General features: G+C 41.8%; 1 long non-coding RNA gene across 1 annotated transcript in view; it reads left to right on the top strand.

The window, feature by feature from the left end:
• Positions 1 to 23,570, top strand: part of LOC125485744 — a 109,502-nt gene extending 85,932 nt beyond the window's left edge. The window contains exons 2-3 of the long non-coding RNA XR_007264433.1: positions 11,987 to 12,022; positions 23,473 to 23,570. This is a non-coding gene — a long non-coding RNA (uncharacterized LOC125485744). The remainder of the gene's footprint in view (positions 1 to 11,986; positions 12,023 to 23,472) is intronic.
• The last annotated feature ends 342 nt before the right edge of the window (positions 23,571 to 23,912 follow it).

Genomic DNA, 23,912 nt, shown 5'->3' with positions numbered 1-23,912 from the left:
CTGAATGGCCTACTTTTACTCTTATTCTCCATGGTTCTAACAAGCTAGTTAGAGAGAAGGAGAAAGGAGCTGCTGAAAATCAATTGGCAGAATATGCGAAAACCTCAAGGTGCTCCTACTGGTAGGGTCGTGGGGAGTGTTGCTGAACAAAGAGACCTTCTTTGTTCATAGTTCCTTGAAAGTGGAGTCCTAGGTAGACATGATAGTGTAGAAGGCGTTTGATATGCTTGCCTTCATTGGTCAATGCATTCAGTATAGGAGTTGGGAGGTCATGTTGCGGCTGTACAGGACATCGGTTTGGTCACCTTTGGAATACTGTTTTCAATTCTAGTCTCCCTGATATAGAAAAGATGTTGTGAAACTCGAAAGGGTTCAGAAAGGATTTGCAAGTATGTTGCCAGGGTTTAAGCTACCGGGAGGGACTGAATAGGCTGAAGCTAATTTCCTTGGAGCATCGGCAGCTGAGGATTTGTAAAATCATGAGGGCCATGTACAGGATGAATAGTCAAGGTCTTTTTCCCAGGGTAGGGGAGTCAAAAACTAGAGGGCATAGTTTTAAGGTGAGGGGAGAAAGATTTAAAAGGAAGATAAAGGGCATGCAGAGAGTGGCATGTGTAAGGAATGACCTGCCAGAGGAAGTGGTGGAGGCTCGTATAATTACAACATTTAAAAGGCATCTGGATGATTATATTAAAAGGAAATAGGAAATTTAGAGGGATGTGGGCCAAATCCTGGTAAATGGGACTAGAATAATTTAAGGTATCTTATCAGCATGGACGAGTTGGATCAAGGGGTCTGTTTCCATGCTGTGCAACTCTGGCTCTATGTCCCCTTGTTTTGGTGGGAAGTAGCAGGGAGGGGATATGCAGGGAAGTGGTTGGGGGCATTACTTTGATCCCTAGAAGAAAGTGTTAGCAAATTTTGGCCTTTCCATTAAACCAAAGAGCAGACTTGATTGAGGCAAATGGGGTTACAATTTGTTGGTGAGCCAATGACAAGAAGATACAAATGTTTAGGTCTGTCAGCCAAAAACTAAATGGAAATGATTTAAGGCCATTTTGTTATGTGGTTGGCATGTTGATGCCTGACCATAAAAGCATAATGAAAGTATTCCATAATGGTTTTTTTTTGAAAAGGACATGGAGACATTTTTGAGAAATGAAAGACTAAAAGAGTATGAGGAAAGGGCAGGGAAATGGAACTCGCGATGTAAATCTGACAGGCATGTTAGGCTCAATCACCTGTTTGTGTACCGTAAATAATTGAGAACTTAATGAACTGAACCTGACAGCATAGCTACATGGAGTTTAATACAAAATCCAGAGCATATTAGACCTTTCACATTTACTCTGTGAATAAGGGACTAATGAGCATTCCAATATACAAATGGTTACAAAAATTATGTAATGTTTCCGTTATTTTATACTTTTACTGCTTATCTATAACCTATGCAGTATGATTACTTGTTTTGTTTTATCATCACAGTTCAACACCTCTCATGATTTTTTTCAGTAACTAACGTATCTCTCTATCTAGTGGTAAATCCCATCTCAACTTGATGAAGTTGGTAGGGTTGATGTGAGGACAGGCTTTCCAATCTGGGCTTCCAGAAGATTCTCGGATAGAGCAATGTATCTCAAGTCCTTTTGGGAGGAAGAAGGTGCACTCAGTTTCTCTTTTAGGGACATTTCCAAGTAAACGTTAGAGCGGTCATCAGCAGCGTTTTTCTGCCTTGTAGGATGTCAGTAATGTAGCAAGTTGTGAATGCAACAAACCATTCTGGCCCCATACTTGCAGTTGCCTGGGCCATAAGCTCTGGGAATGCCTCCATCAACCTCTCCTCTACCCCTCTCTCCTCTTCAAGATGTTTCTGTAAATCCTACCTCATTAGCCAAGTCACCAATTCTAATATCTCCTTGTGTGGCTCAGTGTAATGTTGAATAATTGCAAGTTCTGTGCTACATCATGCATGAGCCTGAATTGGTACTTGGTCATTGCTTCTACTTCACTGTTGCTGGGTCAAAATCCCTTCCCAAAGAAATGCCGTCTCAATGAGCCCATGACATGTAGTACAAAGGGAGGCTGTACTTGATATTTAATAGGGCCCAGTACCTCAGAATCACATTATTTGAAAACATGCAGTGTAGTTCTCAGCTTTTTAACTTGCTCTGTTATGTAAAATAATTTTCCAGCTTGCCTGAATAATATTGAATACCTTTCTCACCTTTTTATTCAGTTTATAAAAGAGCCGTAGTAGAGCTTTCTTGGAGGAAGCCAGGGGAATGCATTATTCACTTTTTTTATCCTAGCCATGAGAGCGTAGAACTCTAGAGGCAGGCTGAGGCCATTCAGCCCATACATCTTGCACTGCCATTCAGCAAGTTCATGGCCCACTTTTCTGTCTGGCCCCTCATAGCCCTTCACTCCCTGCTTATCAAAAATCTGTCTAACTTTGCCTTGGGAAAGAAGAAAAGGCAGTGACACAATGCACTATTTTTCTGAGGAAGAGAATTTCAGAGACTAGCAACTCTATATTACAAATAAGTTCTCCTTCCTAAAATAAGGCCTCTAATTCTTTGTACTGTGTCCTCTAGATCAAGTCTCCCCCCACAAGAGGAAATCTTCCAGTATGCACCCTGTAAAGTCCCCTTGGGATCTTGTTTGTTCCTCACGCTCGTTCTTGTAACCGCTAATGAATACATTAAATGGAAACACTACTGTGTTTGATCATTATTTTATAACGAGCGTAGCCTCCACGGTGTCTCATTCAGGTGCTGAGCTTCTCTTGTCTTAGAAAGTGCAGTCATCAGAATGTTAGTCATAAATAAAATACAGATGGAACAAAGAATACAAACATTCCAAACTTCAAATATCACTGCTTCAGGGCTTGGGAGTCAAAACTTGCCAAAAGATTAATCGCTGACTTTCTGACCCTATTGGATATCTGTTTTTGCCCTCTGGGGAAATCCCTTGCAGCTTCATGTCTTGGTAAATGCAAGTGTTGAGATTCGGGTCAGGTAGTGATCCACACTCCGAAACGAGAAGCATTTTTATGTTTATCAGTGTCTCGAGATAAAATCCCAGTTTTAAACAAAAACTCCCATAGGCATTAGAATAGTCAACCATAAAATACCCCAGGGCTTCTGATTTAGGACATTAATTGGGTGTGATACTGGTTCAGGCACAGATCAATCAATTTGTTCCTGTGTTTTGTGGATCATTGCAATCAAATACTGAATGTCAAGTGTAAAAAGCACTGCAATGGTATCTGGGACATCATAAGGATACAGGAATTGGACACATTTCAACATCCACAGTAGTCCACACCAAGACCATATTTTGCTGATCTTGCCAAATTTCAGGATAAATAATTGAGTTAACGATGACACTATATCAGTCATAGCAGCCAGTGGCCTCTCCCTCCCTCCCTCCCTCTGTCATAATTGATATAGATTAACAAAATGATGGGGTAAGGAAAGCAAACAATGGCTCGTTATTGGCTTTCTGAACACAAAGGCCTAACGAAATGCTTTGTAGAACGTTGAGTGGGTTGTGAAATTGGGAGAGCAGCATTAACCTCTCGCTGAGATTCAATGTGAAAGGAGATAATTAGGCAGCATTGTCCAGTTATGTTGCAGTATTATTTATTGTTACCTCACTTGTTGGATGGCTAGTTTTCGATGGGTCGTGATGTCAACAGCTGAGGTTCAGTTACCTTGAAATTTCCTGCTTTCTCAAAAACCCCTCCCCCAGCTTTCCTGAGGTGTGGTGACCCTTGGGTTAAACTCACCGCCAGTAATCTCTGTGTGATGAGACAGTAGCCCTATGATCCTCATGGTCCTATAGACAGCGGTGGCTCGACCTTTTACCTTTTATTTATCCCTGTTCAACTGTTGTGCTCAATCATCCAACTTGATCTCTTCTGTAAAATATCCATTCCAGTTTTCCACAAGAATAATGAAGACCTTTTTCACAATGTGTAGATATTCCACTTGAACTGTGAGGCCTGGAAGAGTTTATCTGTCAGAAACTAAGAGAGTGGAAGTCGTTGATTACCTGCAATCCTAGGTTCCCAAGTGTGTGTTTGTGGGGAATCTGCAGCAATGTTTGATCATCATTTTCCAATAAGAATAACTTCTGAGGTGCTTTGTTGAGGTGTGGAGTGCCCTGTATCATGCAGAGCATAGCAGCTGGAGTCAGAATGTTAGTCATATATAAGGTACAAACGGATACATGAACATTCTAAACTTCAATTTTAACTATCTCCAAGCTTGCAAGTCATTTTAAACTCAAAAGACTGGATGAGAAAGAATTTGGATTTCTTGCAACATTTTGTAACAGAGAATTTAGAATGAGAGTCAATCCTATTGGGACATGAGATTTCTTAGGGGACTCGACAGGGTGGATTTGGAAAGTTTGTGGGTGAGATGAGCTGTAAAGGGCACAATCTGAATGAGGGGTTAGGACAGTTAGGTGGAGATGAGGAATTTCTTCTCTGAGGGTAGTGAATCTGTAATTCTTTGCCACAGAGAGCTGTCAAGGCTGGATCGTTGAGTATGTTCAAGGCTGAGACCGACTTTAAATCAGTAAGGGATTCGAGAGTTATGGGGAACAGGCAGGAAAGTGGAGTTATTACCAGATCTGCCATGATTTCATTGAATAATGGAGCAGACTAAATGGGCTGAATAGCTTTTTTCTGCTCCTGTGCCTAATGGAGTAGACCAAAAGTCTCCTTGGCCTGCATCACCATTCAGTGAGACATGGCCCCTCTCACTTTCCTGTCCAATTCCCAAGTAATCCCAAAGCATTCCACAGCCAATAAAATGCTTTTGAAATATAGCCGCAGTTGTATGTAGGTGCAGCAGCTATTTTGCCAAAAGCTTGCTCCCACTAGACTTGGCATGGATGTTGCTGTCACACAAGGGCACATGCAACTGACCTCAAAGCTGGCCGCAAAGATTGAGTGATTTCTTTGGCTGGCAGTTTCCATTTCCTAACAGTAGCGTAAATGTGGCACCAACCTGAGATGTCTTTGAATACAGCAACAGTGAGGTCATCCAGGAGGCACGCAGCTAATCAAACAGAAGTATTAACCCATGGCAAGCCAGAAAGTTAAAAGAACCTGCAACTTTTCACTTTTTTTAATTGTCAGATGATAAAATAAATGGGATTCTATTAAGATAGAAGCTAAAATGAAAAACGAAGAGGCTTGTTTGAACAAATCGTGTATTTGTGGACTTTTTAAACAATGTGGCAGCATTTGAGATTCCACATAATTGAAATTAGCTTCTTGAGGTCAGTGTGTTTTATAAAATTTACTGTAGTAGAGGAGTCTGAGTGTGACAGCATCTCCCTCTATGTGGACTTGTGGACAGAGCAGTTTAGCTAAGGAGTGAGATTTAATATCTGACCTTCCCCAAAGTGTATAGCAATATCTATCACCTACATGTAACCAGTTGTTAACAAACAGCAAACTACATTGCGTTAACCAGAAGAGACTCTCCTATTTAGACCAAGGAGTGGTTTTCCTTTACCACACTTACCAAACAGGCCCTGTTGTTTCTTGCACTTAGACAATATTTGCAGCAATCTTCTTTGTGCGTGTCAGGTGAGTGAGCTGGCGTGTCCATGCAATAGTTAGCATGCCACAGTCAAGAAGGCACAACAGTGCGTCTTCTTCCTCAGGCGGCTCAGGAAATTTGGCATGCCCATAAGGTCCCTCACCAACTTCTACGGATGCACCATTGAAAGCGTACTGTCCGGGTGCATAACGGCCTGGTATGGCAACTGCTCTGCCCAGGACTGTAAGAAACTACAGAAGGTGGCGTGCACAGCCCAGACCATCATGGAAGCCGACCTTCCATCGATGGACTTCATTTACACGGCTTGCTGCCGCAGAAAGGTGGCCAACATCATCAAAGACCCATCTCACCCTAGTAATGACCTCCTACAACCTCTTCTCTCAGGTGGAAGATACAGAAGCCTGAATACACGCACAGGCAGGTTCAGGAACAGCTTCTTTCAGGCCGTTATAAGACTGTTGAAGGGGCTCTAGCCTCAAATAATGTAACCTGTACGCCTCTAAGTCTTTTTGATCTGTACACCCTTTGCTTGCTGTGATCTGCCTGTATCGCTCGTAAGCAAAGCTTTCCATTGTATTTCAGTACAGGGTGACAATAAATCAATCAATCAATCAATCAATTAATTTAAAAACCCAGTTATACCACATTTAACAAGCTGTAACTTATTCCAGACTTTTATAAGGAGATTAAGTGTTTTGTGTGGATATTCTCTCAGTTCTTGACTATAAGAAAGATACAGCTTGTAGGAACCTCAATGGTGCACCCTCTGAAGGAACAGATGCTCACTGATAGCAACTTGTTGTTTTCTGCCTGTTCTCCCATGTTTGAATTCCTGTAGATGCTGATTGAATCAAAATGGTGAACACTGGCTTATAGTTTCAGATCACAGAAAGTTCCAGGCCAATGACCACATAATCTATTCAGTGATAATTGTGAGATGAGTGTTGGCCAGTACCCAAAGTACAGAATGTTATGGAGGTTGAGTAGGGTACAAAGACCAGACAAATCAATTACATTTTGCCGGCAAACATTTGCAGGAGGAGAAGATTGGAGAACATAAGGGTTTTCACAGCTCTGAGATTGAAATGGTTGATTTTGCCACTCATCTGGATTCCAACACAACGGAGATACCAGTTGGAGGAAAAGTATTTGTATGGCAGGCCTTTGCAAAGGAAAGAGGGAAGTTCAAAGGTTCAGACATTCTCAAAGCACTGTTAACATCAGACCAGTAACCATATCTGTTTTTGATTGGTTCAGCAACAACTAAATCATGGGGAAATGTACTGTAAATCAAGCCTATCCATTCCCAGAGATGGCAGTAATGTGAAGATGTGATTAAACTGCCAAGTTGGACAACTTTAACCTGATGGTGAAGTTCAGGCTAAAAACATATGCATTCTATGTCTTCCATCAAGAAGAAATTACAATAAATAGTTAATCCAGGTGTTTTTGTGAATTAGTTTAAAAAACAGACTAATTGAAATGCTATTCTATGACTCTATAACTTAAACTCTACCCCTTTCTTAAAATTTCATGCAAATACAAATAGACAGACAGAGACAAGAAGTAAACATTGAGGTTGGGGAAGGAAAAGTGAGGGAGAAGCACAGTTCGGGCACCAATCCAATGCAGGAACTTGGGCCCTGCTATTAAATTTAGCTCCTGGAATCCAATAGTGTACACACCATTGCACCCAGGACTTTTAGCACTTGTCAGAAACCCTGGTTACAAGTAAAAGCTACTACAGTGGACAGCATGCTGTGGCTTTCTGTTCTATAAGTGATGAGTTATCAATGAGTTATCATCTTTCAGCTCCTTCCAATTCGTTACGAGTGATGTTGGGGTTGTGGGTATGCTGATTCTTAGTCTTGTTCTTACTGGTTGAGGACTCACCCTGACAAACTGAGGCATATAAATAACAAGTGGGACGGAACACCAACGCTTCACCGGAGGCGCACTGAGGATGTTACCTCGCAGGGTGACAAAATGTCTGCAATCAAACACACCGGCTCAGCGAGCAAGTCTGCAACCTCATCCACAACTCGAGCTACAAATCTTCTCGGTTTCTATGATACTAAGTCACACTGTCTGACAGAGAAAGTACCAGTTCTGTGAAATACCAGTTTTATAACCCAGTAATTGGAACAACATTAACATTTGCAAACCCAAGTACTAATGCATCACTTATAGAACAGAAAGCCACAGCATGCTGTCCACTGTAGTAGCTTTTACTTGTAACCAGGGTTTCTGACAAGTGCTAAAAGTCCTGGGTGCAATGGTGTATACACTATTGGATTCCAGGAGCTAAATTTAATAGCAGGGCCCAAGTTCCTGCATTAGAAACACACAGCCCATATACACATGTACACACATACACTTGGAGACATTAACTGAAGCTTTCAAGTTGCACACTCCACAGGCAGTGAACCTAACACAATTTATTTACTTGTTCAGGGCTCATTAGCCACTGAGATCATTGTTACAGATATCATAAAATTGGCCAGGTTTTGTTGGCCATCCTGCAAGCTGTGTTCCATTGATGAATGTTCATGCATCAGGGCCATCTGTTTCACACTTTGTACTGGGTCTTAAATGCAAATGTTTCTGCACCACTGTGTCTTCAGGTACTTTTATCGAAAGGCAACACTGAGCAGGCTGACTGAAAGAATCTTGGTAAAAGTATAGGCATTTGGAGTAGAACACCTGCCCTGTGATCCAGACCAGAATTGGGATAGAGAGGAAAACACAGATAATATGTCCTATTGCATTGTTTTAACAATGAACTTCCTCCTTCCACCCGTGTCACTAGTTACTCTCCCACTTACCAGTCACTGTTCACAAAGGGCAACAAGAGAAGACTGCAGTTATATTTTCCTCCCGATCCTTCAATTCTCTGCCTCTCTCTTATAAAACTCCAGTGGCTATGGCCCAGAAATCAGTGACACATAATAAGTTGCGCACTGTTCACAAAAGGTGGGGCATCTTTATTATGCTACAAAGCTATAGCACGTACTAACCCTATCACAATAATAGATACTCACAAAGCGACTGATGTCTTAGAAATGCTGTGAGCCAGATACAATCTCAGGTGGTCAATCCATCAACTAATCTTCAGAGCAGGTGACCAAACTACTGGAGCCCAAAGTTTTCTTAATGTCTGAATTTATACCTTTTCCTTGTTATGATTGTGTGCTGTGTAAAGTATTACCAAGTTTTTGCTCCTTTCTAAATTGCTTTTCAGTTACAACACCACCTTGTTGGAACTCACAATCATGTATTCCCTCTGCCCTCCACCCCTGACCATTCCCACCCCCCAAGGCTATGCTTGAAGAAACACAGACCGCTGATTGGAGTGGTCTAACTCTGTTATTTTTATGGTGACAGAAATATTAGGCTGCACCTCCAGCACAGTTGACTTTCAGCAAAAGAATCTGTACCTTAGCCAATGTCTTCCCATCTTGCCTTCCTGTCCCCATGACCATCATGCACTTGTTTGGTGAGGGTACCAGTTTCTTCTTTGATAGCCATTCCATTACTGTGAGACAAACCCAGCACGCAGGACTTCACCACAACCATTTTATATCCATTAATAAGAAAGGAATGAAAGCACAGTTACATGATTCAAACTGATTTAATATGAACATAAATACTACATTGGCTTTGAGGTTTTGTGTGTGTGTATAGATTGACTTATACCCTGGAGATACAATCACGGAGCTTTTGTGGGAAAGGTCCAGGTAATATCAAAGTTCATGGATTCCCATGTAAAGAAAGAGGGCTTTAAAGCGAACAGTCCAGCTCTAAACTTGGTCTTGGAGAAGACTTCAGTCAGACTGTGACTCTAATGTCTGTAGGTAACACCAACTCTAACCCCCTCCTGCTTCAACGGTACAATGTGCACAGTGGATAACCCCCATCACCCTGTCTCTAATGGAGATGGGTCAGAGACTGGGGGAAAAATCCAAACAAACTGTTGGTAACAGCAAGAAAGGAGTTAAACCATTTGGCTACCTTGGGCTTGCTCTACCATTACATTAGGTACAACTTATACCTGGGCTAATGAGACAAACCAATTTATAGTTCTGTGTCTCTTGATACCCTTAGTGAATAAAAATAGATCTATCTTTGCCGTGAAAACTCAAGAGGAAGTACGGCTCAATAAATGTCAAATGTTGCCTGCCTCCAGTGAAAGGAAACTGTTCAAATCAGTCTGTGTGCCAACCAAAAAATTGCTTCTCTCTGCTCCTTAATTTTCTTCACCACCCTGTGAGCTGAGTAACCAGATAAGTACCATGACCCCAAGTCTCTCTCTATCTCTTAGTTCCGAGCTATCTTGCCTGCTGATTTTTGCTAGTGGGAAATCACATTATTATCATCTCTCGACAGCCTGCCTTCTCTTCCCAATTGGAAATAGTCACCATGTAGGGAAATTGATAACTTCAAACTTGGCTGTTATCGCTCTCTGCTTTGATCGGCTTGATGGCACATTTGACTCAGAGGTTGCAAGTTCAAGTCTGACTGCAGTACATTAAAGTGGGTAACTTGTGCAGTGCTTTAACGGAGATAACACTCTGCGGATGAGAAGTTCAACTGGGACCTGATTTGCATGCTTCCTTCACTTATAGACATTTTTAATCAGCCTGTTCAGACATCTTATTATATACCTACGAAGCAGGACTTGAACCCAGGCCTTCTGGCCCAGAGGTAGGGATACTTTTACTACACAACAAAAGCTCTCCAAACATTGAGAGCTGGCAGGGAAAATGCTTCATTTCTAATATGTACCCAATGATCCTAATGCTGAACCTTTAGAAACGCTACTGCATATTTACTCCATGACTGTTTTCAAAGTACATTAATGACTGATTTTTGGGGGTGCAGTTTTGAAATTTGAAGTTTACCCAAAACATCTGCGAAACAGCCTGAAAAGGGACACAGGTTGGTGGGATGGGCAGATGAAATTCAAAGTGAATAGTGTGTGAAATAATATATTTTGGTGGAAGAATTAGGGAAGGATACAAGCTATATAGCACAATTGTAAAAAAAAAAAGGTGTGGGACGAGAGATCTAGGGTTGTTTTCACGAATCTTTGAAGGTGACACAACAGGCTAACAAAGCAATTAATAAACCCTGAAGCCCTGAGTACAAAAATCAGAATGTTATTTCCCACCAAACTTGCCTAGTACAGTAATGCCTTCACTCTCTAGGCATGGCTAGAATAACCATTTGGGTGAATTAACAGGCAATGGCTGTTGCCGTTGCAGCTAATTCCTCATGTGAACGTGCCAACAATTTCAAGCGGTTTAAACATTTTACCTAAAATGCGCTTGTTGTAACCGATCAAAGTCAGAAGATTGGATTCTGTTGCGAGCTTAGCAAGATTTTATTGAACTATTTGTAACAAAGTGGAGAAGAGTTGTGAAATACATGTCTCAACACGCTGACCCATGTTGAAAGGTCAGAGCAAGAACAGATGATAATTACAGCGCGCAGGTGCTATGAGCTAAGGCTGTGTATGGTGCTGCACTATAGGTCACCTCATCACTGAGATACACATTGCTGTACATTAACTTTCATTGACCCTGAATGGATGGACAAGCATTGCAGATGATTTTAAAGGCTCTGTTCTGTGTGATGCCAAGACATAGAATCTGCTTCCGGGCCTGCACCTTTACCTTGCAATGTGCAGCCCAAGTTGGTTGAAGTTATGGTATCCCTTGAAAAGGCTACAGTAATTCTGGATTAGAAAGATGAGCATGATTTCTTTTCTCAGTTAGTCCTCTCCTGGCTGAAGAGGACTGGTTTGCATTTGGACACAGGGATGAGAATGTGATCTGACTCAACAGCTCGTGATCCTTCCTGCATCTGTCTGTTTAACCCTGTAAGAAGTTTTGTGGGTTTCAATAAGATCACCTCTCATTCTTATAAATTCTACAGGACAGAAGCCTCCAACTCCAAATAGGACAGCCCCACCATCCCAGGAATTAGTTTAGTGGAATTCCATAATGTTCCCTCTATGGCAAGCACATCTTTCCTTGAGTAAGCAAAACTGCACCCCATTCTCCAGGTGAATCCCCTCCAAGGTTCTTCACAATTGAAGCAAGACAACTTTACTCCTGTACTCAAATTCTCTTGGGTTATAGTCCAACATATTGCTCATCTTCCTAAATACTTGTGGCATCTGCTTTTTACCATTCCATAACCTATGGATAAAGACAAACAAATCCCTTTGGACATCAAAATGTCCCAATCTCTCACCATTTAAGAAATACCCTGTGCCTGTGTTCCTCCCACAAAAGTGGATGACTCCGCACTAGGCAAGAGTTTGCGGCATCGCGAGAGAGAACTGAAAACTGTCCATGGTATATTTTTCTTAATATTTATATCTTCCTTCTCTTTTACAGGCAGAGCAGCCCCGAGATAACTGGATCATTACAAAGGTAGGACACTGGTTCTATATTTTTCTGGCCAACAGACTGTTGCTCTCTTTTTTTGTAGTTTGAACTGCCAGTGAGAAACAAGGTCACTCTCCCATTTTGAGACAGTGCTCCGAGTCTATGTCATATTGGAATAATGGAATTTGGATTGATGTGCAGTTGGGAGGGAGCTTTTGTAGAACCAGCAAATTAGTTGATTTTTTTCCAGCTCAGAGGTCATGTAAACCCCTGCTGATTTCCTCAGTAATACTTTTGAAGGTCACAAGATAAATACAGATGAAGAAATCTATTCACTGCAACTTAGCTCATCTGTGTAGAAAACATGGTCACAACCAGTTGCATCCAACTGTTCTTAAGTCACTTTGAATCTTCTCCTCTTCTACCATCCTAGTTGCATGTACTAATTGTACTCAGTGTTTGCAGAGTATGCTAATATTGGTCCTAAATTTGCTTTTTCTCAAATTAATCTATGTCTTTTTATGACCTTATTTCTTTGTTTATTTTGAAGTAACACTTACTGGGACAGCAACTTGTACTGATGTAATGGCATTAATTAAAGAAATGTTCTGAATCGCATCCGAGGTAAAAAATGACACAGATGTGTGAAAGTGATTGTTAGGAGAGATGACGAGATGCTTAATTGAAGAGATGGGTTCTAAAGAGTGCCTGAAAGGAGAAGAGAGAGTTGGATGGGCAGAGAAGATCCAAGAGAATGTTGCAGAGTTTAGGACCTAAACAGTTGAAAACATTGTCACCAGAAAGTTAAAGGATGTGTGAGACTGAGTGGGAGGAATGTAGAGTTTTTGGAGGGTTGTGGGGCTGGAAAAGGTTAGAGAGCTAGGGATAGGTGAGACTTTGAAGGGATTTATATCTTTTTTATGATGACGACTATTTCAAATTGAAGGTTTCAGGCCCTGAGAGGAAATGTAGATCCACGAGGACAGGAGTGATGGATAAGAGGAATTTGATGAGGGATGAGATATGGATAGCAGTAATGTATTCTGCATTTCTTTTTTTGAGGTTTTAATATTCACAGAGTGTTCGCTCAACTAATAAATGTAGGCTTTTCCAGTTAGAAATCGTGGACTTATTGCATCCTTTTGAATAATGCAGAAAGCCAATCTGTATTCTGTAATCAGTATATATCAATATTTACCTCATCCATTGAAGCACCAATGTTCTGGTTATTAAGCTGGAGAGGGTTGAGTAAATATTTACCAGATGTTGCCGGGAATGGAGGATTTGAGTTATAAAGAAAGGCTGGATGGGCTGGGACTTTTTTCATTGGAATGTAGGAGTTTGAAGGGTGACTTTATCAAGGTTAATAAAATCATGAAGAGTACAGATATGGTGAATGGCAAGTTTTTCTCCCCCTAGGATTGGGGATTTCAAGAATAGAGGGCATATTTTTGAGATGAGAGGAGAGAGATTTAAAAATGACATGAGGGGTAACTTTTTTACACAGAGAGTGATTCATGTGTAGAATGAACTTCCAGAGAAAGTGGTGAATGCAGGTACAGTTACAACGTTTAAAAGACATTTTAGATAAGTACATGAATAAGAAAGGTTTGGAGGGATATGAGCCAAGCTCAGGCAGGTGGGACTAGTTTAATTTGGGATTATGGTTGGCACGGGCTGGTTGACTGAAGGGTCTGTTTCCGTGCTGTATGTCTCTGAGAAGTTGCAGGCACAGTTGAGGGTCATTTTGATCTTTGCTATTTACCATGAACCTTCATGCTTGCTTCCAATGGAACAGGTGTCACCAAATTGAACAGCAACTCCCAGAAACCCAATCCTGCACATAAAAGTTAATTTACAAATCTTTATGAAAAGACCTGACCATGTATAGTTTATGTGACAATACTTTGTTTTCCCACTTGTTCCTTAACCTTATAATTTAATTCTCAAATGGGAAGTGTTGGCGCCCTAGTGGCTTTATTTTCTTAAAATACATTCAGTCTCAAGACGTGGCCATCATTGGCAAGCCTGTTGCTTGGCCATGGTTTTCCTTGAAGGTGTTGGTGAGTCACCAGAAATGGCCATTTGATGTCTAAGGCAGGGATCGCCAATAATCTTTCTGCCATCTATCCTCCTACATCGGTCCTGGTTGAGATCACCGGTCTGAGAGGGGCCATCAAAGAAATAATGAGGATGATCAAGGGGCTGAACTGAACAAATTCCCATTCCCGACTCCCTGCTGCATGAGGCTGCAAATCAAAGACTTGTGTTGCTTTAGGCAGGGAGTCCTGATCCATGTGGTTTCTGAGCAGTTGGTGGGAATTCAGTCACTTGTGCAAAACTGATTACTTAGCTGTGTCATGTGACAATGTCAGCTATCCGTAGTCAGCCTTGGAGGAAGGTCCCCACAGTTAAGGACCAAAGCTCCCAATGGAAATTCCTACAGGACTTATAATTGAACTTGATGGACCCCATGACTCAATTGGCATCAGGTACAAAGCTGGGGAGTGGGAGTATTGAATCTAAAATGCATGCTTTATATTCCAAAATATCCCAGTTGACCTTTTTATTGAAAAATCAGATGGTTTGTCTCTCACACAAATGTTGAACATGAAGTCAAGATGCAGGATTCCCCTTCTTCAGCTGTGGGAGTTGTAGACCTTGGAGCACACTTTGAGCAGGAAGGCAAGCCAACAAAAGCAGCACAGAAATGGCAGGAGGCCAGGGTCAGGGCTATTTCTGTGTTTGAGTGTCATTAATGAGGAGAACATTATGTAATTATCATCATATGGGGAGACAGTGGCCTAGTGGTATCACCGCTGGACTGTTAATCCAGAGACCCACGTAATGTTCTGGAGACCTGGGTTCAAATCCTGCCACGGCAGATGGTGGAATTTGAATTCAATAAGTATCTGGAGTTAAGAATCTGATGATGACCGTGAATCCATTCACGACTGTTGGAAAAACCCATCTGGTTCTTTAATGCCCTTGAGGGAAGGAAACTGCCATCCTTACCGGGTCTGGCCTACATGTGACTCCAGACCCACAGCAATGTGGTTGACTCTGAACTGCCCTCTGGGCAATTAGGGATGGGCAATAAATGCTGCCTGGTCAGCAATGCCCTCATCCTGTGAATGAATAAAGAGAAAAGAAACAGCAGGACTCCATCAAAGAGTTAGCAGCTTCAGAGAGCTGCTGCCCTACAAAGGATTATCTCATCAAACTAAAACACTCTGGCTATGAGAATCAGGATAACAAACAATCCTGCTGTTTACATCTCTTTAAAGGAGAACGAAAACTTTCCTGTCTTTTAAAAAAAAAATTTGCTTACATTAGCAAGTTCATCATCAACAGGTTTGTGAGGAAATCTCACTCCATAGAAAAAGGAGCAGATTTAGGCCATTCAGCCCATTGAGTCTGCTCCACCATTCCATCATGGCTGATATCGTTCTCAACCCCATTCTCCTGCCTTCTCCCTGTAACCTTTGACTCCCTTACTAATCAGGAACCTATTTATCTCTGTCTTAAATACGCTGAATGACTTGGCCTCAACAGCCCTCTGCAGCAATGAGTTCCACAGATTCGTCACCCTCTGACTGAAGAATGTTCACCTCATTCTCAGTTATAAAGGGTCATCCCTTCACTCTGAGGCTGTGCCCTCGAGTCCTAGTCTCTCCTCCTTTTGGAAACATCTTCTCCACATCCATTCTGTCCAGGCCTATCAGTATTGTTTAAGTTTTGATGACTCCATCGAGTACAGACACAGAGTCCTCAACTACTCCCATTATGGCAAACCCTTCATTCCTGGGATCATTCTTGTAAACCTCCTCTGGACCCCCTCCAACACCTGCACATCCTTCCTTAGATACAAGGCTCAAAACAGCTCCAAATGCAGTCTAACCAGAACCTTATACAGCCTTAGCAGCACATCCCTGCTCTTGTATTCTAGACCTCTTGAAATAAATGCTAACATTGCATTTGCCTTCCTACCTGCCAACTGAACTTGCATGTTAACCTTAAAAGAATCCCAAACTTGAAATCCTAAATCCCTTTCAGCTTTAGATTTTCGAAGCCTTTCCCTTTTTAGAAAATAGTCTATGCCTCTGTTCTTCCTTCCAAGATGCTTAACCTCCCACTGGCCCACATTGTATTCTAAATGCCACTTCTTTGCCTGCTTAGCCTGTCCAAGTGCTTTTGCAGCCACCCCGCTTCCTCAACACTACCTGTCCCTCCACCTGTCTTTGTGTCTTCTGCAAATACAGCAACAATGCCCTCAGTTCCTTCGTCCAGATCATTTAATTATGACCTGAACAGTTGTGGTCTTAATACAGGCTTTTGTGGAACTCCAGTAGTCACTGTCTGCCATCCTGAAAAAGACCCCTTTATCCCCACTCTCTGCCTTCTCTCAGTCAGCCAATCCTATTTCCGTGCCAGTACCTTGTCTCTCGCATCATGGGCTCTTGACTTATTTAGCAGCCTAATGAAAGTTTCTCCAGCACTTTCTATGTTTGTCTGTGGTCAAAACTACACCATTTTGGGAGTGAAATTAGGAAACACGTCACCTCACAATGAGTGGAAGCATTTGGAAATCTGTTCTGCAAATGATATCACAACAATGATTACTTTTAAAAACTCTGAGGTATTGATTTTGCTGACCAACGTTGTTGTTGAGGGTGGGTATGTGGGATCCAGGTTTGTAGATCGGCCAGGAGCTAAATAAGTCGTGAAACAGGCCCAAGGTGCTTCCTGAGATAGTAGGAACTGCCGATGCTGGAGAATCTGAGATAACATGGTGTAGAGTAGGATGAACACAGCAGGCCAAGCAGCATCAGAGGAGCAGGAAAGCTGACGTTTCAGGTCTGGACCCTTCAGAAAACCCGAAACGTCAGCTTTCCTGCTCCTCTGAAGCTGCTTGGCCTGCTGTATTCATCCAGCTCTACACCTTGTTATCCAAGGTGATTCCTCCTCTTTTAATGTGCGTAGGGTCTGCATCGCAGCAAAAGAATCTCTGGGGATTGGAAGCAGGTGAAGTTGTGGGGGACACCGAATAAGCTACACTGACATTGTTGATGGGTAAAGGATTCAGTCAGTAATCTCTGCTTGTGGGGGAAGTAAACATCTCACTTCCTTATGTTACAACACTTGCACGTTCTGTCCAATTTGTCAGTAGTAAGCAAAGCTAACAGGGATCCTTGTCTGTGTTTTTTTTAAACTAGATTAGCAGAGCTCTCAGTAATTCAGGGCTGATTAGCAGCTGATTGATTTTAATCAACAATTATTTTTCTTTGTCGTAATGTGATGTAGGCAGATGTTGCCGAGCTCATTGCCTGGTCGCTGTTCAGAATCCTTAAGAACTATGCTGGAATGCAGCCATTTTGTGAAGCAGTTGAGTGATGGTTATACAGTGCTGGTTACTCAAAGCCTTGGGCAGAGTTCTTTTGGGTTTAACAACATCGTCATGAGCTCAAACCACAAATGTCCAATGTTCTCATGTAACCGAATGCACAAAACCAAGTATTTTTGCTCAGCAGTTCCCACCGTGCGTCCCCATGAGTCTAAGAATAAAGATAGCAGTAAGATATAGCATGTTTGTTTGTCTATGTGCTCCTCATCTGTAGATATAATTAATAGAAATAAATAACTGGACTGGGAAAATATATAGGTCTATTTTTAGACTAAGGATTTTTCTCCATGTCAATTTGTATGGTTTTCATTAAAGGGGAAATTTAAACAAAAGGCCATTATTGGAAACTCCAGATATTTTTACATCACAGGGATAAATTTGCCAGCTGTTCAGATGTTGTCAACAGCAAGTTACCTTTATATTCCATCTTTAACATCACCAATCATCCCACGACTCTTCACAGAACCATCGACAATCAAAATCTGACGTTAAGCCACGAAAGACACTTTCTTCAGACAGCTGGTAAAAACTTATTCAAAGAAATAGAGTGAAGGAACATCTTAAAGGAGGAGAGGGAGGTGATGAGACTCAGAAAATTCCAGAACTTATGCCCTGGCTAACTGAAACAGTCTTACCAAGGTTCTACACAATTTCAGCGGGACATCTTTACTCTTGTACTCAAATCCCCTTACGATGAAGCACAGCATAAAATATGCCTAATAATTGCTTGTTGCAAGCTAACTTTTTAGTGACTCACGAACAAAAGAAACTCCCAAAGGAAAGCTGTGGTGTTGTTGTGGTGTCACTAGAGGACACTGGTTTGAATCCTACCGTGGCTGATGGTAAAATTTGAATTCAGTTTTTAAAAATCCAGAATTGAAAAGTATGGCAAATCTAATGGCAACCATGTGACTATTGTCTATTGTCACAAATACCTATCTGGTTCACTAGTGTCCTGCAGGGAAGAAAATCTTCCATCCTTATCTGGCCAGGCTTACATGTGACTCCAGATATACAGCAATGTAGTTGACTCTTTCCTGCTCTCCGGGAGGTTAGGAATGGACAACAAATGTTGGCCTGGCCAGTGACATCCACATTCCACAAATTAGTAATAAAGCATATCCTATGGGGAAACATTGTTCAAACTGATCATCGTTTAAGAAATGCTGTATTTTTTAATGAAAGTAGTCACAGTCACATGATGTGCGAATTAAATATGTTTTAACATCTTTTGTTTTAGCTTTTCAATTTTGAACTAGTGGCAAATGGGGTGTTTCTGTGTATCTGAAGGAATTTAATGATTTACTTGTAGTATTTCTGTAGCAATGGTGATTTATTTTAAAACGCAGTGTTAGAGAGCGATTTCCTGGTGAGTAATGGGGGTTTTGTTGTCATTGGCAGAGGTTTTGAGTGAAATAGGTAGATAGTGTAGTCCATTCATGCTTTTAGATAGAAACTGTTTGTTTTGAGCTTTTGGGAAACACCTAATGCTTGAAAAAAAACTCTTTGGCTTTCAGTTTGGCAGTTTTGCAAAGGTTTGATGAAAGCTAAATGTGTAAACCAGTCCTTTCTGAGAAAGGGAAGTAGTTTAGGACTGTTAAAGAGATTACCTAAGTGTAAGGACGTTTTTAGTTTGAAAGTTCCAGACCAGGAGTGTTTGATTAAAACCGTGAAGGGGTCATTTGTAACTGAGAAAGTCTAAGCTCAGCAATATGAAGGCTCCAGGAAGAGGCTACCAGATTATAAGATCAGAACATTGGAAATAAGCCTATTGGTGATAAATAGAAGGGAATTATCCTTAATAAAAGCCAAAAGAACTGCGGATGCTGTAAATCAGGAACAAAAACAAAGTTGCTGGAAAAGCTCAGCAGGTCTGGCAGCATCTGTGGAGGAGAAAACAGAGTTAACGTTTCGGGTCCGGTGACCCTTCCTCAGATATCTTATTGTTTACTCCCTACCCCACCCACCTCCCTATTTTCTGCATATAAACTGACGTTTTCCCAGCCACCATCAGTTCTGAGGAAGGGTCACCAGACCCGAAATGTTAACTCTGTTTTCTCCTCCACAGATGCTGCCAGACCTGCTGAGGGAATTATCCTTGGTGTGAGTAATGTAAAAGGAGTACTTTTTGGGATTAATGGGATTGTGTTTCACCATGAGTTTCTAAATCTTTAAAATTATGTTGCTTCTAATAGTTAACAGTTAATAGTTTGGTTAATTGTTCATAGTTTTGTTTATTCTATTTAATCTTGGTTTCTTCTATGCCATAAACTTCAGTTTTGCAGTTAGAACAAAATCTGCAGCATTGTTGGTTTGTTTCTGAATAGCTACCTGGTTAAGACCAAAAATAAATCTATGTTGAGCCTTTTTTCAGCCTGGGCCTAACATCTCTAGCACTAACATTTAGCAGCTATAATCCATCTGAATGTAGGGACTGACTGTTGTAGCAAATGTCCTGATGTTACCCTGAGGGGTAAGCAAGAACGTAGGGAGGAGAGATTTAGAATCTGTAATATAGAAAGGTGAGTGGGTGTGCAAAAACATTGGCAGATGGGGAAAAGTATAAAATTGTCTGAGGGAAAAATCTGCAGAACACTACGTTATGGAGTATGCACTTGCATGTGAATTGTAAAATGTTAGTATGTAGCTGCAGCAAATAAGCAGGAATGCAAATGGAATGTTGGCCTTTATTACACGGGGTTTGGAGCATAAAAGTATGAAAGCCTCATAACAACTTAGGGCAGAAAGGTAGCACAGTGGTTAGCACTGCTGCCTCACAGCGCCAGGGAGCCAGGTTCAATTCCATCCCCATGTATGCGTGGGTTTCCTCCAGGTCTACTGGTGCCCTTCCACAGTTCAAAGATGTGCATGTTAGGTGGATTGGCCAAGGAAAATGCAAGGGGGTGATTCTGGGTGAGATGCTTTTCAGAGTGTTGGTGTGAACTTGATGGGCCGAATGGATTGCTTCCACATGATAGGGATTGTATGATCCGAGCTGTAAGGATATTAGTGAGAACATATCGGGGTAACAGTGTAAAGTTTTGCTTTCTGTATTTAAGTGAGGATACGCTTGCATTGAAAGCAGTTTGGAGAGGGTTCTCAAGGTCAATTTCTGAGATGAAGGAGTTGGCTTGTGAGGAAAAGTTGTGTGTTTGTACATATTCTTGTGTTTAGATGAAATGAAAAGTGATACAATTGAAGGAGGCTTGACAGTGTAGATTCTAAGGGAATGTTTTGTCATGAGGGAATCTAGAAATAAGGTGCACAGTTTAAAAGTGAGGAAAACTAGGACTGCATCCTCTGGAGTTTAGGAGAGCCAGAGGTGACTTAAAAGGGGTTGCCCATTTAAAACCCATATCAAGGTTCAAAGCGTTCAGAATTCCTTTCCTCAAAAGGCAGTGAATGCGGACCCTTTAATTTTTTTTACAGCAGAGGTAGGTGAATTCCTGGCTATAGAGTAGTGGGAGGATGGGTGAAAGATTATCAGGGTTATGCAGGAATCTAGGGTTGGGGTTAAAATTAGATCAGCCGTGAACTTATTGAATGGCAGAGCAGGCTCAATGGTCTGAAAGGATTCTGTAGTGATTGTAACAAGGTCAGCCAGATGGACCTCAGAATGAGTTCCCTGATTGGGGCTGTTAACCGGGTCCAATCAGGGAGCCCTGGCTGACTGATCTAAATAGGGGCATCAGGGTTTCTGTTCACTCCAGGGGCTGGCTTGGAGATAGCTGGCTCAATGTCATGTACTTTGCACATCTAAATAAAGGTGACTTGGTGACTGGAGTTATTTCAAGGCTCTTTGAGTGATCACCTGATCGGACCAGATTAACAGCCCCAATCAGTGAGCCTTGGCTGACAGAAATAAATCAGGAATGTCAGGAGTTCTGCTCACTCTGACAGCTGGCTGTGGAGGAGGCGGATCAGTGTCAAGGACTCTCCACGTGGAAATAATGGGTGATGGGATACCAGTCTCTGTGGAGTTACTTCAGATCCCTCCACCTATTTCCTGTGATCCTCGTTGCCCCACCCCTTCTCAGGCAGTAAATTCCAGATTTCAGTGCGGCTCTTCATTCAGTCATGACATATTGTGGGACATGGCTGTTTCTGCAGCTTGATCTTAGCTGCCGATGGGATTGAGTTTCTTCAAAGGGTGGGATGCAGTCTGTTTCAGCTGTGTTTATTCATTAAATTTTGAAGCAGTAAGGCAAGGAAAGTAATCAGCGAGTAATCATCACGATAATGTGATCTGAAAGCTGGCAAATCTACTGTGTGTAAAAACATCAGCCAAAGGGCAGCTCCTCACTGCCTGCAAGGTGAGTGACATTTTCCAACTCTGTGTTTTTAACATGCACCCAATGAAGCAGACAAGAAAGATGCATTTATATAGCACCTTCTTTTCTGGTTGTTCACTTCCCTCTTTTGGCTTCAAGATTTTTTTTAACACAGTCTGAAGGTTAAATTTGACAACAAAAGGCTGATACAACTGTTGAAAAGTTTTTTAATACTGCTCACTAACAGGATGTGAGGCTATCTTTGTAAATGCAGTCACTCCGACAGTGCCTGTAGACACCAGAGTATTGTACTGAAGAGTCAACCGGAATTGTATGTTCTCACTGTTAGAGTGAGGAAGTAAAATCCAGGCAAGGAAAACAGGAAGCACTTTCTCCACACATGGCCGTGGAAATCTGGAATGCTTCTTGTCTGAACAGCTGTGGACAGTTGAAACGAAAGAGAGAGACAGAAAGAGGAACAGAGAACAGGTTGTGAGGTTGGGATAAAGAGGATGAGAGGAGACTTTGGTAGATGTAAGCATTGACCAGATGTTCCATTCTGTAAACTCGATGTCGTTCTATGTATCTGGCGTTTTTAAGCCTGAAACATGATGTTGGAAGATTTTGGGGATCACTTTAATTAACAGTGATCTTACAGTTACAAACAGGATGTAAATTAATGTAATTATTATTTAATAGAGTATAATTTCAAATGTGATGTGTTGGCAAATGTAGATGTAAAATGGGATCCAAGTGTCCTTGTACACCATCAGTAAGTTACAGCAAGCAGTTGAGAAGATAAGCAGCATGTTGGCCTACATTGCAAGAGGATTTGAGGGTAGAAGTAGGGATATCTTACTGCAGTTATATAGGTCGGGTGAGACCCGGAGTACTACATGCAGTTTAGTCTCCCTACCTAAGAGAGGTAGTGCAGCAGAAATTCACCAAGCTTCTACTGGAGATGGCACGACTGTCCTGTGAGGAGAGATTGGATCAACTGGGCCTGTACTCATGAGAGTTTAGAACGATGAGCGGGATCTGATTGAAATGTGTAAAGTTCTAACAGGGCTGGACAGACTAGATGGAGGGAGGATGTTTTACCTGATTGTGGAGTCTAGAACCAGGGCTCACTGTCTCAGGTACAAATAGACCATTAAGAACTGGGATGGGGAAACATCCTTCACTCAGAAGGTAGTGAACCTGTGGAGGGCCAAGTCACTGAATATATTCAAGAAAGGGATTGATATGATATTTAAGATATTTAAGGCATCAAGGGAAGAAAGCGGGAATATGGCATTGAGATTGAGGATGTTGCCAGGTTTGGAGGGTTTGAGCTACTGGGGAGAGGCTGGGGCTACTTTCCCTGGAGTGTTGGATGCTGAGGGGTGACCTTTTATAGAGGTTTATAAAATCATGAGGGACATGGATACGGTAAATGGACGAGATCTTTTCTCCGGGGTAGGGGTGTCCAAAACTAGATGGCGTAGGTTTAAGGTGAGAGGGGATGGATTTAAAAAGGGACCTAAGAAGCAACTTTTCATGCAGAGGGGTGGTGCGTGTATGGAATGAGCTGCCCAAGGAAGTGGTGGAGGCTGGAACAATTATAACATTTAAGAGGCATCTGGATGGGGATATGAAGAGAAAGGGTTTAGAGGGATATGGGCCAAACGCTGGCAAATGGGACTGGATTTATTTAGGATATCTGGTTAGCATGAATGAGTTGGACGGAAGGGTCTGTTTCCGTGCTGTGTATCTCTATGACTCTATGATTCTAATATATACGTTTGTCTCTCCTTTCATTCTTCTACCCCATATCACAGGAAGTCCTCTTTGCTCGCCCCTAAATATAGGCAGACCGTCAATCCTGAGCCATTGATACTTGGGCTGCATTACTAATTCCAGGGACAAAGCTCAGTCGCCCTTATAAGGATCTTCCACTTGGACTTATCCAAATGCGCGCAGAATGATGGTCTTTTGACCTTGTGGCACAGGTTAGTGTGTGGTGTCAGGGCTGCCCAGGCTCGGACCCAAAATAGTCAGCAATCTGTTCAGGTGAGACGGAATCAAATAGAGGATCTGGGTCAGTGTTCTCCATTCTGTGGTCGTGAATAAGTCATAGTCATTTTACTTATTTAAAATATTAATCTCTGGTGTTTCTAGCTCGTGCAGTATTTATAATTGAGTATGCTGGAGAGTGAACAGCTTCACAGTCTGAGGCAGCAGCACACAACACATTCCTCTTTTGAGAATTTGAGCTCCT

Source organism: Rhincodon typus, chromosome 22 (assembly GCF_021869965.1).
Source record: "Rhincodon typus isolate 14 chromosome 22, sRhiTyp1.1, whole genome shotgun sequence".
NCBI lineage: Eukaryota > Metazoa > Chordata > Chondrichthyes > Orectolobiformes > Rhincodontidae > Rhincodon > Rhincodon typus.
The sequence above is the reverse complement of the archived record's forward strand: the minus strand, read 5'-3'. Positions and strand labels throughout refer to the sequence as shown.